The sequence below is a fragment of the Pinus tabuliformis genome, chromosome 4_2 (genome assembly GCF_031772625.1).
Source record: "Pinus tabuliformis cultivar Carrire ecotype Pingquan chromosome 4_2, CPIR1, whole genome shotgun sequence".
NCBI lineage: Eukaryota > Viridiplantae > Streptophyta > Pinopsida > Pinales > Pinaceae > Pinus > Pinus tabuliformis.
In genome coordinates, this window is record NC_142304.1 from 852,758,842 (window position 1) to 852,778,093 (window position 19,252).

Sequence of the window (19,252 nt, forward strand, 5' to 3'; positions counted from 1 at the left end):
CTGGGGAAATGCCCATGGAACACTCAGAGCTAAAGGAGTTGAGGATATTGGATCTATCCTATAACAGACTACATGGAAGGATTCCATATTTAATTGGGGACTTGCCAAAATTGGAGGTTTTGTGGCTTTCATGGAACAATTTCATAGGTTTCATGCCTCAACAACTTGGCATTAGTGGAAAGCTAATGGAAGTGCATCATACTTCCAACATACTCATTAGTTTGATTCCTCTGAATCTATGCAAGGGTAGAAGGATTCGGAGATTGCTTATAACAAATAATTCATTTGTTGGTTCGTTTCCTGAATCTCTCGTCAAATGTGATTCATTGGTTGGAGTCTACATGCGGTAAAATTATCTTAATGGTTCAATTCGTGAAGGATTTTTATACCTACCCATGATGATTGTGATCGAATTGGACAAAAATAATATTAGTGTGAGCATACTTGACGTAATTAATAATGTATCCTCGACATTATAGACAATGATAATTTCCAATAATCGTTTGAGTGGCTTTATTCCTTCGTACATGATGTTTAAATTATTTGATTGATGGGAATAAACTAACAGCTAATGTCCCACAAAAGATTAGTCGTCTCAGTAAAATTGAAGAGATCAATTTCAACAAAAGAGGCTTTCAGGAATGATTACCATGGAGATAAGCAATGGTAGTGCTCTGACATAAATTAATCTCAGTGCAAACAGGTTGTATGGTAATGTTCCCTCAGATATAGTATGTCTGGGTAATATTTTACATAACAATTTCAGCAAGAACATGATTTCTGGTAAGATTCCTAGGCAGATAAGAAAATTCAGTGCTAGGATATACATTGATCTCAGCTCAAACAAGCTTTATGGTATGATTCCTAGGGAAACTGGTAACTGTATTTCTTTGGGACACATTGACCTTATCCAGAACAAATTCAGTCGTCCCATCCCATTGGAAATCACAAGGATGCCCAATCTAAACTCTTTAAAACTATTAGGAAAAAAATTGTCTCAGGAAGTTCCCTTAGACTCATCCAAGTTGGATCATTATATTGTTTGTCATCCATCCCAATGAATTTGGAGTGGAAAAATGGAGGAATTAGTCGACGAGATTGTTTTTACCGGCGGGACCCAGTTTGGCGAAACAGAGTCTGAAACATTTCGAGATCATTTTAAGGTATCAGATGAAATTTTTTCAGGGTAAAACTTTGTTGCTTAAGAATAACACCTTTTCATGTTGTTCTACACACAAAAATATTTTTAACAATGTAACAATCGCGTCAATCAGAGTCTGTATGCAAAAGTTATGCCACTGAGAAGTGGACCTTCATATTTTCACACGTATAGTTCGAGAGGATTCCACGTCATCCCCCATTATTCATGGAAAAGGGGCTAGCCACATGTTTTTGATGTATAAGACTCTGGAAGGGTATATTTTGTAACTATAGTTAAGAGTTGACATAGTCAAACTTAACCACTAGTAGGCTATCAGGCGGTGTTATAACAGGGCCACTAGGAGGAAGAGGCATTCCATTCCTTCGAGAGAATTGTGTTCCATAGTTGAGAAAAGATAGCCAAGAGAGGTAGAAGGTAGAGCAAACAAAGAGATTTGTTCATTGTAGTAGCCCATGGGCCACAAACATTACTTCTTTGTATCTCCAACCATATTTCTGGACAGAGAAAGAGAGCGAAATAGCCTCACCTTCCAGCTGGGCTTTCTCCTAAAAGGGTTTCCCAGAGAGCATATATTATGTCTTCTATGTGTGTGAGCTTATTTTTTCATTCTCTTATTTTTTTCATAATTTAGTTTTACATGCATGCACTAATTATAGTAAGATCTATATATCTAGAAATTAAATAAAATTGTAATGGTGTAGAATCTTAGATTTTTTAATATATTATCAGATCTGTTATGATGAACTGTCCAGTGGAATATCCATGGCAGTTTACGGATCATAGACATTTGTGATTTTATCCAGATTGAAATTTTCCACTTCAAGGATCTAATCTACGACTAGGAAATGAAGTGTGAAGTTCTCAAGAGGCTAGAGAATCCCAGCAAAGCAAAGAAGCAAGTCACAAGGGCTAGAAGGAAGGTGTTGTAACTTGTCTTGGAGGTCACAAGGGCTAGAAAAGCCTTGTTCATGGAAGATTTTTGTCTCACTCTCCTTGTGGTATTGGTTGGTTGACTTGGTCTTGATGGCACCCCTAGTTTTTTCTTTGGTCTTGAAAGTATCCTTTGAATTGATTCTATTAGAAGAGAATTTCTTGCACATTTTTTCCCTTTGAGAGGTTTTTCCCTAACTTGGAGCCTATATCTTGTGTTTACGTGATCTTTATTATTTTTCACATTTATTTGATGATGAGAACATAAGCATAAATAATGAGAAGATGAACTTAATGTCACAAGGAAAAGATAAATTAAAATGTTTCCCTAACGATTTTTACAACATGGTATCAGAGCTAAGGTCAAGGCATAGGAAGCTAGAAGATCAATGTTCAAAAGGTCTATTGTGTCTCTTTTTGTGACTATCTTGACGGTTGAAGAGATTAGGAGCAAGGATGAATAGGTGAAGATCAAATATGAATTGTTGGTGCATGATTTCAAGTAGTATTTTCTCTTTGTTCTAAAGGCCTAGCTCTATGGATTGATTACAAAAACGTCAAGCCCTATACAATGTCTATAAGGGATACTGAGAAGCCTAACTCAGGGTTGGAAAATAGTTCACGTTGTAACGTATGGGAACAAAAGAAAATGGAGGTGTTTTTTGGCATATCTATGAGGCATATAGGAAGTCCATTCAAAGCCATAAGGCTTTGTTCAATGTTGGAAATAATACGGAGGGGGGGGGGTGGATCAGTATTAGCAAATCAGACACTTTTTCATTTTCATACTCAGATTCATATACGCGGTTTCAGTTCATGATATCCGCGTATATATGCGACTGTGTTAGATGAAACTAGCGTACAGACAGTAATATTATGATTCAGTTAGTTTATCTTCAGTCAATGCATCAGAACATTATTAACCATATTAATAGTAAACAGGAGCAGTATAACAGAACAGATCATCACACATAAGCCACACACATGAACACCATGATATAAGGTGGAAACCCAATGTGGGTGAAAACCACCTGCTGCAATTTGTTTCTATCTTCCTTTAATAAGAAACTTCTTTTACAATGTACTGGTGCAGTCCTTTACCAGCATGCAGGCTGCAACCTGTAGAGGGCTACAACCCTCTTAGCTTTTGTACTAGCTGATCCATTTACTAGTACGTAGGCACCAGCCTACAGAGGGCTCCAACCTTCACTTGTTTTCCAGCTGCTCCTGGAAGGGAGCTACAACCCCCTGGCTCTTGTACTGGCTAATATGTTTACCAGTACGTAGGCACCGGCCTACTAAACTCTACGATCTTCCCGAGACCACGTTTCATACATTTTCATACTGGATCCATAAAACAATCACCATTGCAATACAATCATCAACTACACCTACATCATCAATCTCTGAATCACCCAATACTGAAACCTTCATACTGTATATGCTACTCGGACGAACCCAACCTGCGTGTATACGTGCTTTTACAAAAAACAACCCGCGTACAGATCAACAAATTCTAACTCATAACATTGCAGCTATTCCAAACATCAGTCATACCCAGATCATAATATTCATACAATAAACATGCGTCAATAAATCTAGTCTATCCATAATCAAACCATATAATGATAATCATTCCAAGCCTTAAGATCTCGATCCATCGTTCATCATCCTTCACATGAGTGCCTCCTTGGTTCAGATCAAGCAAGGCATCACCAACCCATAACCAGCGTCTAGATCTTACACTTCATCAGATATTCATCACATGCACACCCTCTTCTTGGCCTAATGATCTTCTCCTTATATAGGTTTAGGCTTCTCTCGATACCATGGTCCAAAACCATGTAGAACGAATACCTTGGACCCAATACCAGGGGTCGATACTTCGGACCAAATACCATGGACCAAAACCATGGTTTCCGACATGTACGCGCCTTTCCTTCAGCGAACCTGCGTGTGTACGTATACGCGCATTTTGCTCCGCTAACCCGCGTGTATACGCACTTTCATCACGGTCAACCTGCGTATATCTTTTTCTTGACCTGCTACACTATGATTTAACATCTGAGTGAGTTTCCATTGAAGGACAATACTTGTATCATACTTTTGAGTAAGTTGCCATCAAGGAAAACACTTGAATCATAATGCCAACAATCTCCCCCTTTGGACTTGATGGCAACAACCACACCAAGTCACTCTCCCCCTTTGACATCAAGGGCAAAGGGCAGACCAAGATATTCTCTTCTTGATCCCCATCTGCTGTCCATACTCGCCCTGAGTACCTGCTGAAATCTCTGATTGAGCTCCCCCTTTATATATGCCAAGATGTACCAATCTGTCCATGCTCCCCCTGAGCACATGCAAGGTCTGCAAAAGCATAACATGACTCTATACATACATCAATCTCCCAAGCAAATGGGAATACACCATTTTGACTCATCCACCCAACCAAGTGGGGATATACCAAATGTTTATACATGACTCAACAACAATAACCATTACATTATCCATCCCATGCATAGTGGGGTAGCAAGACAAAGACCAGCAATCTAATCAAGACCAACATTTAACATACACCATGTATGATCTGCACATAAGCATCTGTCATTTGCATCCAGACTTGTAACCTGCAATTCATTCTTTTGGTCAAGCAAGATATGTCAATAAGCATCATCACCAAAGACTTCTAACCATAATGCCAACAATGCATTATTTGAAGTATATGCTCCCCCTGAACATGTGCCATGCCATCATCAAAACAGTGACTGAATCAGACTTCTGTACTGCTGCTGCCTTTCTTCAGAACATCATATACGTGACTGTGCAGCATATAACTCGCGTATATATGCGACTTGTATTCATGAAACATGCGTATGAGATTTAGAATATTGATGTTCCACACTTCCAGCTTCCTCTGAATCTGTCATGTCCGTGTACTCCGCTATGCCACATCTTTCTGGCTGTACTTCCTTTTTCTTCCATATCTTCAATTGTGATGATGTTTTCTTCTTTTGGTTTGGTTTCCACAATCTTCTCCTGCATTCTTTTGCTATATGTCCAGGCTTGTTGCACGCATAACATCTTACATGTTTCATATTCCTCCTAAAACAGTCAATGGCTTTATGACCAAACAAATTGCAAGCAAAACAATATCCCTTAAAGAACTGGAATGTGATGATCTTTCTGTTTGACGGTCTTGAGCCATTCTACTTCTGCTTCTGGCTGCAACATGTCCAAGATTATGACACACATAACATTCAACATTATTCATTGGAGGAAATAATCGTCTATCACTTCCAAAGTTAGGAGCAAAAGATTTTCTTTGAGGAATTCCTTTCATTGGCTGTTGATGGGGTTGTCTTCTCATCTCCTTGTTGATCATTTTTTATTTCTCATTAGAGTTCCTTGCCTCACCCTCAACCTAATGATGTTCTTCCTTTTCCAGACATTGCTTCTTTAAAATTTCTTCAGACTTTCTTCCTTCTTCCACTTGCTGCCTTAGTTTGAGAATCTCATTTTCTTGCTCTTCATTCAGCACCTGCAGCATTTGTCGTACTCTGGAGGCACATTCCAGCTGAGCTTTTAAGCTGATAATTTCTTCTTTGAGGGCACTCTCCCTTTTGCTAGGTAGGTCTTGTTGATCTTTGACTTCATTTGCTTGTCCATCTTCAATCTGAGGTGATTCAGAATCTGAATACTTACTTTCACACCTCGGCAGGCTGTCATTGTTCCTTTGAGTTGTCTTCTTCTTTTGACGTGCTTTCTTTCCCATTGTTCTATGGATCTCCTTCAAGCGATCAAGCTTCTACCAAAGGACCTGCTCTGATACCAATTGTTGGAAATAATACTGGGGGGGGGGGGGTGAATCAGTATTAGCAAATTAGATACTTTTTCATTTTCATACTCAGATTCATATACGCGGCTTCAGTTCAGGATATCCGCGTATATACGCGACTGTGTTAGATGAAACTAGCGTACATACAGTAATCTTATGATTCAGTTAGTTTATCTTCAGTGAATGCATCAGAACGTTATTAACCATATTAATAGTAAACAGGAGTAGTATAACAAAACAGATCATCACACATAAGCCACACACATGAACACCATGATATAAGGTGGAAACCCAATGTGGGTGAAAACCACCTGCTACAATTTGTTTCTATCTTCCTTTAATAAGAAACTTCTTTTACAATGTACTGGTGCAGTCCTTTACCAGCACGCAAGCTGCAACCTGCAGAGGGCTACAACCCTCTTAGCTTTTGTACTAGCCGATCCATTTACTAGTACGTAGGCGCCAGCCTACAGAAGGCTCAAACCTTCACTCGTTTTCCAGCTGCTCCTGGAAGGGAGCTACAACCCCCTGGCTCTTGTACTGGCTGATATGTTTACCAGTATGTAGGTGCCGATCTACTGAACTCTACGATCTTCCCGGGACCACGTTTCATACATTTTCATACTGGATCCATAAAATAATCACCATTACAATACAATCATCAACTATACCTGCATCATCAATCTCTGAATCACCCAATACTGAAACCTTCATATTGTATACGCTACTTGGACGAACCCAACCTACGTGTATACACGCTTTTACCAAAAACAACCCGCATACAGATCTGCAAATTCTAACTCATGACATTGGAGTTGTTCCAAACATCAATCATACCCAGATCATAATATTCATACAATAAACATGCGTCAATAGATCTAGTCTATCCATAATCAAACCATATAATGATAATCATTCCAAGCCTTAAGATCCCGATCCATCGTTCATCATCCTTCACATGAGTGCCTCCTTGGTTCAGATCAAGCAAGGCATCACCAACCCATAACCAGCATCTAGATCTTACACTTCATCAGATATTCATCACATGCACACCCTCCTCTTGGCCTAATGATCTTCTCCTTATATAGGTTTAGGCTTCTCTCAATACCATGGTCCAAAACCATGTAGAACCAATACCTTGGACCCAATACCAGGGGTCGATACTTCGGACCAAATACCATGGACCAATACCAAAATACCATGGACCAAATACCACGGACCAAAACCATGGTTTCGGACATGTATGCGTCTTTCCTTTAACGAACTTGCGTGCGTACGTATACGTGCATTTTGCTCCGCTAACCCGCGTGTATACGCACTTTCATCGCGGTCAACCTACGTGTATCTTTTTCTTGACCTGCTACACTATGATTTAACATATGAGTGAGTTGCCATTCAAGGACAATACTTGTATCATACTTCTGAGTAAGTTGCCATCAAGGACAACACTTGAATCATAATGCCAAAATTCAATTGATAAATATAGGTCGAGACTTTAGTTGTGAATTAGTCTTGTACATGAGACCACGGGCCTTGAAAACGTTGAAAGGTTCACCCTAGATAGCCTTATCATCATTTTTTAGAGGTATGAAAGGCATGGTAAGATGCCTAATTTAGGCCAAGGGTCTTGTAAGGAAGGATGAAGAGCTTGCAAAGAAATTTTAAGATCTGTAATCACCTTTTTGAGAGGATGAATTGAATTTCAGTGAGGTAGAAATAGTCATTTTAGCCAGGAAGCACCTAGTAGAAGAAACTAGGCCAACTTGTATTGAAGGCCTTATAGGCCTATTATAAAAGAATATACAGTAAATATGAGAAACCCTAACTAGAAGTTCAAATGAAAAATATTCAATAGTCTACAATCATCCCTCCAGCCAATGAAGAAGATTCTTTGAATACAAGATAAAACTGCAAATTGGAAAAGCATTTTAATTATAGCTTCAAGACTTTATTGTGAATATGAGAAGCCCTAGTGTGAGGGTTGATCTTCATAAGTACCTATTCCATAGGAAGGATATTTTCAAGTATTGCTTGAAGCAATGTGTTATAATGGAGTTTTGGGATTTCCCTTAAAGGCGGTGTTGATGGGAGGATCGTGGTAGTAACAATGTCTTGGACAGTGAGATCAAGAAGAACGCTTTGAAAAAGCCTCTAGTGATCATGGAAGACAAAGGTATGTAGTCCTTGAGTTAAGTAGATTTCTAAGTATATTATTTGTAAAGGGTTTGCATAAAATGTATTAGGGTGTTGATGCATATTTAACTTTATGGTCTGTATGCTTCATCTTGTTGAAGGTTTTTGGTATCAAGGGATTGCAAACCCTATATGGTGCTTGGATTAGAAAACCCCTAATTATGTGGAAACCCTAATCCTATTCTGATTGTTCCCTCATAGAAAACCTAACTCTTGATTTTTAGGGTTTGTTGATAATCTAGGGTATATGGTAATCTTGAGCGAGGGTGGAATTGAAATATAGGATATGACATCAAAACCCTAGGGATGATATTCCTATGAGAAATATCAAAAGAATTTATGGTTTTTGTTTAAGAATCCTAGGAGAATACCCTCTATGAAAATCATGAAACCCTATGTCATTATCATGATCTTCTATTTTTATTTTTCTTGTTTGTACTTGTCGGTGAATGTTGTAGGTACATAATGAAGGAAGAAAAATGAGAAGGATGGGCTATCAAAGCAATCATTGTGCTTGTTAATAATAAGCATGATAGAGGGGGGGAATTAAAATGAACATGAAGGAACTAATGACTAAAGGAGTATCATGAATCTTGATCTAGTATGACAACATAGGTAGAAGCATGTGACAATAGCATATTTAAAGTCTACTTATTTGAATTGCTTGGAATCATCTAGTCCTTTAAGGAATGAAAAGCTTTGGTACCATTTTGTATAAGTTTTAATCCATACATTTTCTGACATTATGTTAAAGGAATCCATTTCGCTAAGCTAGATCATCATGATCCTGTAAGACTTATCATCTTGGAAGGCTCTTGAAAGAAGCATTATGACAAGACTAGTATATGAAAAAGATGAAGGAATGCAATTGGTAAAGTTGAAAGCTCATTGTGAAATACATATAGTTATATGATTGTGTGAAAGATTAGGATTTCATGTTTAAAAGTAACCATTGGGAAGGATTCATATAATCCTAAAAGAAAGTGTAGTCACATACATAGTGAATATTTCATTTTATTATATCTAAGTAGATGAATTTGACTTGCTCTAGAATGGATAGAATGTTAATACTTTCTCACTAGAATATATTTACTAATGATCAACATCAAGTACAATCTTTGAAATCAAGTTGGTAATCAAGTTCAATGCTTGGGTACCCTGATGCATGAAGGAATATTCATGTGGTGATGGACTTTGAAGATGTTAATGAGGAGAATGTAGTCACGATGAGGTAAGTCTAATGTTATAATTATTGTTGGTTATCTCGTTAACATATTGTTTTGCTACCCAGAAGGATGTTGCAGATGTACATATTGACAGTTGAAGTAAGTTTGATTGTATGAAAAATGTTCAGGGAAATCTCAACATGTGGTACATGGAAACTATGAAGACAAGGTGTACTCATCTTGGGATTGGAAGGTATCAGTGTGAGAAGATAACTTGAAGGCCAAAGTCCATACTACAAGAAGGAAGTTCACTTTCACAAGGAAGTTATGATAGCTTAATGTTTTGCGAAGGCTCAATAAAATTCCTTTAGTAAAGACAAGATGAAAGTGATGTGCAAGATGGATGGCTTGGAACCTACCATAATATTGAAGAATATGGCTCTGTGACATCTCGAAAGAAATCGGGCTCGATACGATGACATGCGAAGAAAAGAGGGAGCCAGACAACTATGAATAATTTATAGTTGATACTCTTATGAAGACAAGGTAGAAATCCTATGGATATGAATTCTCAATTAGAAAGGAAGTCGGGAATTACCCATAGATTTAAGTGGTAGTGAAGAAGTCTCCTTGTATAGAAGTAAGGATCTATTCTCAAGTTAAAAATGGGGATATCCTCTCTCGTTGAGAGGTAGTGATGTTGGACATAACATGTACTTCTTTGCTTCATGTGTCAAGCACTTGACTAGGACTAATAGGCATAAGTATAAGTGAAGGCCTTGAAGAGAGAGTGGTAGAGGATTGGATAAGAATTTGTGGTTTCTTTGAGGATAAAAAATCCAACAAAGGAAAGAAACCAACACTCTTTGGGGATGTGACAAGTATCCAAGATAAGAGTGAGCGAAGAGGACCGATATTCTTTGAGGATTTAGGGCCGGGAATCCAAGATAAGGATAGTCCTGAAAGGACATGCCTTGTGGATATATGGATGGGGTATGTTCCTTTTATAGGTACTGCAGTATCACATGTAAAGTCGTGCACCATAATGCTCTTGAATGAAGTACAGCTTGTCTAGTTAGGCCTTAAAGACAATGTTGGTTGATCATAATGTTGTTGCTTACAAATAACTTATCAATCTAGCTCTTCTTATGAGAAATTTTCAAATGGAGTATTTTCCTTGTATCGATTGGACAATTATGAATACCTCCCTAGTTATGAGGGAGTGTTTAAGAATGTAACTAGTTTCGGTCTTCATAATTGGCATTTGAATCACGTCTTGATGTAGCTCCTATGTATTCATCAAAAGAATATAGAAAAATGTAAGAGAAAAATTATATATGAAATATGAGGTTCATGCTTATGTCTTTGGTCTCTAGGTCAAGTATCCATTGAATTCTTCTAGATTTTTTTCATGAGTCATGGTCATTGTAATATTGTAAAAGACCCATTTGTACACTTTTATCAAAGGAAGAAATATTTGTACTATATTTGGAAGTGTCTGGAAGGGCTCCCTAAACCAAGTTGGCCAACCAGGAAGATGTCGGCCTAAAGAGGGTTATTTAAGCCTCTTGGAAATCTATAAAAGGATCGAACCTCAGCCTCGTTAGACACACATGAAGCAAATACATCATGGATCTAATCTGCGAGTAGGAAAAGAAGTGTGAATTTCTCAAGAGGCTAGAAAATCCTAGAGAAGCAAGGAAGCAAGTCTCGAAGGATTCAGAGATTTAATCTTTTTTGTCATCTACAATTCACACATGCGAGGATTCTAGGGTTTTGGTATTACCTCAGGATCAGAGTTTCAAGAAGGTGTTGTGGCCTGTCTTGGAGGTCGAAAGGTCTAGAAGAGCCTAGTTCATGGAAGATTTTTGTCTCGCTCTCCTTGTGGTATTGTCTGGTTGACTCGGTCTTGATGGGAACCCTGGTTTGGTCTTTGGTCTTTGAAGTCTCCTTTGAATTGATTCTATTAGAAGAGAAGTTCTTGCAGGTTTCCCCTTGGAGAGGATTTTCCCTGGCTTGGAGCCTATATCTTTTGTTTATGTAATCTTTATTGTTTTTAGCATTTATTTGATGATGAAAACATAAGCATGGATAACAAGAAGAAGAAATTAATTTGACAATGAAAATATAAATTGAAACACTATCCTAATGAGTTTTACAACAATATAAAGCCATTAGCTAGCTCAAAGAGCTCTGCTAGCCAAGAAAAAAAAGGTTCAAAACATAAGAACTCAAGGACATTTACTTATGTTTCAGTTATCAATGATTAGAAGCGTTCCCATGAATATGACCATTCCGATAGCGAGAAAGACGTAGTGATCCCAACTCAATCTGTAGCTATGGAGTTGTATCAGAAGAACGAAGAAATGAATAGCTCTTTAGTTGTTACAAATAACACTCAAGGATGGATAGATATATATAAGCGAGGGGAAAAAATAAAAATCCATGTATCACCCTTGAGGAAATGAAAGATTGTAATCTAACTATTTCTAGTTTATCAATGTTTTTTTTTTAATTACATAAAAGGTATCTCTTTTTTAAATTGGTCAGGCTAGGCATTTGTCTACCATTTTCATCCCTTTTTGACACTTTTCCGGTCTGTTGTTTTCTCTTTTTGAAATTGGTCAGGCTAGACATTTTTCTACCCTTTTCAACTTTGTTTGACACTTTTCCATCTGTTTTTCCAAGTAAGTGATATCTATTCAAGATTTTATTAGAATCCTTGTTATCCTCGCCCAATGACTATGAACTCTACATGGGTAAAGGATTTTCATGTACCATCTGCCCACGGAATTCAACCCATATATCTTCAAAGAGAGTGAGTTCGGGTTCGCGGTAGTGTTGGAATTCTGCTCGTGCGCGACAAACTATGGATTTGGGTCGCCGTATAATAGCTTCCTGGGCGACGACTGGTTCCGCATGGATACGTACACGTTGGAGATAATATTTCATGAGAGGACCAAATAATACAGTTGCTTCACTCAAGACCCTGCCATGGCCGAGAACGTGTTTGTGCCCTACTACGCTGGCCTCGACGCTCTCAGATATCTATATCCACAAGCCGAATCTGATTCGGAGTCCAGATTCCTCGATCACTGGAATTGTATAGGCTCTACATTATTTCCCAATTAACCAGATTATGGGCAAAATGATCCGAAAATTTGCCCCGAAAAGACTGCTATCTATTTTCGATTAATTATGTGTACTTATTTTCCACACGCTTCGATAATAACCTCGTGATTAATTACATTCTCATCGGCGGGTCACACTTCAAATAATCAAATAATTCCTTTACAAATATGATATGTAGAGGTTGAGTTGAATGTGGTAACTCTCGATTTCTATCGTTGTAGCTTTCTTCTGCTTTAGTCACTACATTTTTCATAAATAATTCCTCGGTTTTACACACGTTGACAACATCTCTGTTTGACACTTATCAAAGCCATCAATCATGATGTTTGATTCGTTTTGTGGGATTTGGCTCATATTGTTGTCACCATCCCCTCTAATGTTGGTTGGTGCGGCCACGTTTTGCCTAATCGCCCGTAATCATGTTAGGAAAAGTTTTCTCTAAACTCCTTGAGAGATAGATATCAACACTTCTCTTACATTTTTAAGTCCTGATTTTATCACTATTTCAGTCGATTTTGTACGCAACGGACCCTCTTGAAAAATTAGTCCACTATCCTCTTCTCCAGCTAAGTTTTCATTTTGTTCTCTTGCAGAAACTTTTCTATTATTTTTTATTTTCAACGTACAGGGTTGGTGTGCATGCAAAAAATATTTTCTTCATTAATATCAAACACAACTCCTAGAGAAATTTCGTTAAGTGGATCCACTACCACTTCCTCTGCACATTTTCATAATTTCTTGGGGTGACGCTCTGTAAATCCTCATAAGCAAAGAACAAACTTACAATTTATCATTGAACTTACAAATTATCTTTGAGTTGCCCATCTGATTCACAATGTACAAGTCGGAAAAATTTACTGGTAGTAACAGATGTTGGAGACGACTTTCTTTGAGAACTTACTCTGGAGTAATGATAAGTCTGTTTTGCAACGACGGGCTCTAAGAACGATTTCTTATGTTGGAAAAAAATAAATTATATTGTACAATGTATATATATAAAATAATTTCCCCGCCCTTGACACAAGCTTTGAATTCCATTCCTATCTCCCAAAGTTTTGAATGTCATTCCTATCTCCCTGTCAACTTTATCAAACTAGCATTTTTCATGTTCATGTGACAAAGGTTACTAACCTGTAGCTATTTGGCATGGAAAGCTCCCGGAATTACAACATTGGATTACAAAATGATTGTATCAACTTGAAGTTATTTTCGCTTATATGGAAAACTTTAAGCATGGGACAGACTTGTTATAAATTTTAAATGTATACAAGATAACATGTTTCCTGTGAAGTTGTATAAATCAATGTGCAGTTAGCAAATTTTTTATTTCGTTTGATATTTTTGAAAAACTTTCAAAGTATTTTTATGTATTTTACTTTTATTCCAAATCAATATCAATTATTTGAATTTCTTCATGTATTCAAAAACTCTTAACATCCTTATATCAACGGCATATTTTATAATATTCTAAAAAATTGAAAAATGTAACGGAATCAATTATTTTATTTTGTTTATAAAATAATTTAATTTTCTCAAGAGAAGAAAATGTAAAGAAATAAAAATGATGATGGTTGTTAATTCACAATTTAATTATGATAAGTTTTGTCATTTTCAAAGAAAAAAATAACAAAGTGAGTTTCTTTTAGTTTTGGAATAAGATCAAACATTGTATTTGATTAACTAAAATCTAATCTTCCTTAAATGAAAGAAAAAAAAATAGATTAATATAATCCAAAATCTAAAAACACGCGGAAATAACCAATCTACTCTATATAAATTATGGTAAGAAGTGGGAATGTATGGAGTGACTTTCTTCCTTTGTGTGGATTTAACTTCACTTTCATGACCCCTGTGAGTCAAAATAAGGTGGCATTTGGAGGAATTATGAAACTATGGTTGACCATGTAGAACATCCAAATATGTTTGAGCATGGTTAATAATGTTAGCCATGATGACCATGACCAAGTATCTTTTAACCAAGTTCATGGTGGTTGACCATGTTGTCTATAATTAATAATGGATGAACATGTTGCCTATGGTTGACCATCGTTGATGAAATACATTATGTATGGCCAAGGTGACCATGGTTGACTAATTCAACTTGAAAGTCTTCTTTCCATAAAAGGTCCAATAATTTAACATAACGAACCACAACTGGGCCAATAGACATCGAGATAACATCCACTCCACCGTCTAACATATTCTCGAAGGTAGAGAGCAGGTGAGAGGTCACTCAACCAGATACCCAACAAACCTTGTAGACCACAATAGGTGCATTGGGAGCCATTCCTTTGGAGATTTCACGTCTGTAATCCATCATGTTGCTCTATCAACGAAATAGCCCGCGACAATGGAGGCGGTTTGCGTGCCATGGCTTTGTGAGTCCCAAACTCAACGTATTTCCACTATCTTGTTCAACACGCCAAACATGGCTTCATAGCCTTTGTAGAAACATCGTGCTCCAACCAATACAACCACGTCAACCTAATAATAAACTGGGTGAAATGTTAGCATGTAAAATTGTTAAAATATTAATTATTATTTTGAAATTCTATATTTAAAATTAAACATGGTGTAGGATTTAGAAATTTTTTTATTACAAATTTTGTGTGCATGTAAAGTTTTAGTAAAAATGAATATTTGTTTATCATCCTTGTAATTAAATTTATTTAGTTATTTGTATTTTATAAATAAAAATTTATAATTATTTGTAAAAGTTTTTTTTTGAAATTATGTATCTAATTTCGAATTCTAAAATTTAATTATGAGCTTATTCCAGAAGATAATTTTCTCAAATCTTCTATTCCTTTTATATATTTTTATACCTTTTGAAGCAATTACTAATTAATAAAATTAATTAAAAAAAAAATCTTGATCCAAATTAAATATAAACTTTATTGAAAAAAACATCTAATTTATTAATATAAAATTAAAGTAAAACTTAAATATTATGCAATTTCAAACAAATTTGACTACAAAATAAAAGCTATCACAAATTTAATATCTAAAATTAAAGTAAAACTTAAATATTATGCAATTTCAAACAAATCTGACTACAAAATAAAAGCTATCACAAATTTAATATTTCTCTTAAGAATTGCGCTAATAATACGTATCACAATATCAAAAATTATGTATAAGCACTTTTATTAAGGAATAAGTACTCTTTACTTGATTTTGATTCGTTTGACGTCCTTACAATATTGATGCGTTTGTCCTTACAATACGGAGAACACCTATAAATGTTAATATTAAAATTAAAAGGAGGCTCTACTCTACAATATTGTTCGAAACTTCTACTCCTACCTGTGAATTTTGGTGGTTTTCTTGTTCGAATGATATGATGGATACCCTCTTCACTGCTCGATATAGATTGCATGGTCGAGCCCGATGGTATAGGTTAATATTTGGGATTTGGGATTTGGGATACCCTCTTCGCTACTCGATGAGTATCGTAGGGTGCACTATGGGAAAAATTGTGTACTGTTTTTTTAGTGTGAAAAGGTGTTTTTTTTGTGTGAAAAGGTGTTTTATAGTATATTATAAAGGTAGATGTATAAGTGTAAATGTTTAATATTTATTATTTATATGCTGGTTTAATTATTATGGTGGAGATGTTGTAGTGTAAACATTTAAATCTTGGCTTAATTAATAATAAAAAGTTAAAAGTAATAAAATTCAATTTGTTATATTATAATTTTGTTTTGCAAGGTATCTTAATTCCAACTCAAATTATAAATTATGTTATAGGAAAAATTGCATAAATAATTAGAAGTTATATTGGTCAAATAAAAATGGTTGATAGAAAAATCATCCTATGCTCTTGCTTTGGTTTGGTAGTAACTAATAAATTGAGATGTGAAGTGGATAAGTAAATTGCTTGCTCAAGCATAACAACTTGAAAATTTTTGGTGTGTAGTAATGGCTAGTAAGTCTATACATTTACAATTTTACTCCTGCATAAGTGTAAGAAAACATAAATAATGGTGAGAAGTAACTCCTATAATTGCATTTTTCATATCTTATTCCTATTCATTTTTATGCAAAGACTTGATTAAATTATGGTGTGAAGTAATTGATGGTAGATATGTTATTTACTTGATTCTACTTGATTACAAGTTATTTTCATTTTTGGATGGTTTTCCTTCAAAACTTAATAATAAAAACTCATTGCACAAATATCTAAAAATCATGCATAAATATTGCAAACATATCCATAAATTATGACATAAAATAGGTAAGGTAGTTATCCACATTGTATTTTTTTTTTAATAATATTGGAAAATAAATATTTATTTTTCAAAGTTAAACATTATAATTTGCATTGGTCAATGCTAAAGATCAACACACAAATGGATTGTTAGAGTCTTGCTTTGGTAGAGAGTAATAATGATAACATAACAACATTTAAATTTAATTAATAAGGCACAAATATTGAATAATTACAATAAAATTACAATATAACAAGTTTCTTAACCATGGATATCCACCCCCACTTGACCATGGATATTATTAACTTGTAAATAGATTTTGTTAAAATACCATGCACCAAAGCCATGGCTTATCAACACCACATGCCAAAAAACCATAACTCATTTCACAATAAAACAATTAAAATGTAAAACATTTGACATTATATATAACATTGATTATAGAGTGAAAATTCTCCATCATATGGAGAGAGAGGGGGGAGGGGAGAGAGAAGGAAAGAGGGAGGGAGAGAGGGAGATAGTGATAAAGCTGGAGGGTAGAGAGAGAGAGAGAGAGTGATGCGGAGGGGAGAGAGAGAGAGGGAGATGTAAGAAAGAGGGGGAGAGAGAAATGAAGAGAGAGAGAGGAGGGTAGGGAGAGAGAGATGGAGTTGGAAGGGGAGAGAGGGAGGGAAGAAAAAAGACATAGAAAGATAAAAATAGAGAGAGAGGGAGTGCCAAGTGAGAGATGTAGAGAGATGAAGAGAAAGGGAAGAGAGAGAGAGAGACATAGAGATGGAGGGAGAAGAGACTGGGAGAGAGATAAGGAGGGGGGAGGGAGATAGTGATAGAGTTGGAGAGTAGAGAGAGAGAGAAAGGAGGGAGATAAGCAGAGGGAGGTGGGAGAGAAAAGGAGAGAGAGGAAGGAAGAGAGAGAGAGGACTTGGGAGAGAGAAAGAGAAAGGGAGGGAGAGATTAGAGAAAGATGAGAGAGAGAGAGGGAGGGAGGGAGAGATGGATCCAACCTACATATGTTATGTGTGTATATAAAAACCAACCTAGATCCATCTTAACCAGGGATCTCTACTTGAATGGTTCATGTGGCACAATACTTGCTAAGGTTTTGCAAATGGGGTAGCAAGCTAAGTGGGCTTGATTGTGGGGAAAAACTCCACAGTTAAGCGCGCTTGAGCCAGAGGAGTTTTGGGATGGGTGACCTCCTAGGAAGTCCTGGTTACCGGGTGCAAGCCCCGGAAGTGATGATTGATGCTATGTGATTCGTTCTCCACATTTCACTAGTTTCAATCCCACTTCTTCACCCCTGTGAGCATCACCCGATGCAATGAGTGCTAAGTGAACTATTCAATCATGAGAAATTAGTCAGTTACGACTACCTCTCATGGAAATGGTCATACGTGAATGACTTACTTAACGTAGTTGAATCCCAAAATGATATCTAATATAATGCACTGCGTAAACCCCCATACTTAGACCTATCAATCACCAAGAGGGATCAAATCTCTTTTCACTTTAAAAGAGATTTTTATCTCAAGAACTTTGATCGCTTGACACTTAATAGATACGAAGTTAAGATAAATATAAAATGCTTTTATATTAAACTATTTTTTTAGGTATATAATATAAATAATAATGATTTAAAATATATAACTATAAATAATAAATAAAATATATGTATTTTATATTACTTTTATAAATTTTAATAATAAAAATTTATAAATTTTATCAATCAAATTACTTTAAAAAAAATTGTATCATAGTGTTTGAAGTGTCATATACTTATTATGTCATAGTTTGAATAACTAAGGCACTTCTGATACATTTTATACTTATATTATAGTTTGAATGATTAGAATATATTTTCAATGGGTTTTCTTATTGTTGACACCTAATGATGGGGATTAGGTGAGCAGTTTAAATAGTGTAAATAATAAATAATTTAAAAGGAAGAGTCGTCAGGAGATGGGACCCAAGAGTCACTCCCTCATGTATATAACTATGAGAAATCTAAGTGAATAAACAGATTTCATTTGAGGAGTTACCTCATGACCTGACATGGTATCAGAACCAGCACCATTTTTGGCTTCCGTCTCGCCTTTATAACTCCCATTCTGCCTATTCTGCCCATTATGCCTATGTTCTTCATCCTTTGCAGACTAACATCTCTGTCAAATCCCTGCGAAATTTCATGCATTATTGAATGCACTGGTATGTTAAACGCTGGGTTTCATGCATTATTGAGGAAACATGGTGCGGTGAGCATGGACTGTGCATCTCTTGGAGGTATGCAGCAGAAGCGTGGTGTTTTGGACAACATTGATAGTGTTGAGGTTTGGTATATGTCGATTTTTTTTTTATAGCAAATGAATGTTGTAACATTGAGTGATTGCGGTAGAATATTGATACCACCATAGAAATCCAGTTACATTGAATGCTGTAAGGAGGTGTGATTTTTGGTTCTGAATCTACTGTGGAAAATCTACAAGGAGGTGTGATTTCCTTCCAGTCCGCCTGCCCCCAAATGCAGCCTCCAACTCCGCACAGTCCAGGTCAACACATCGACCCCCGGTTCATATAACCATACCTTCCCATACCACCATACTCGAGTTTATTCCATACTTGCTCC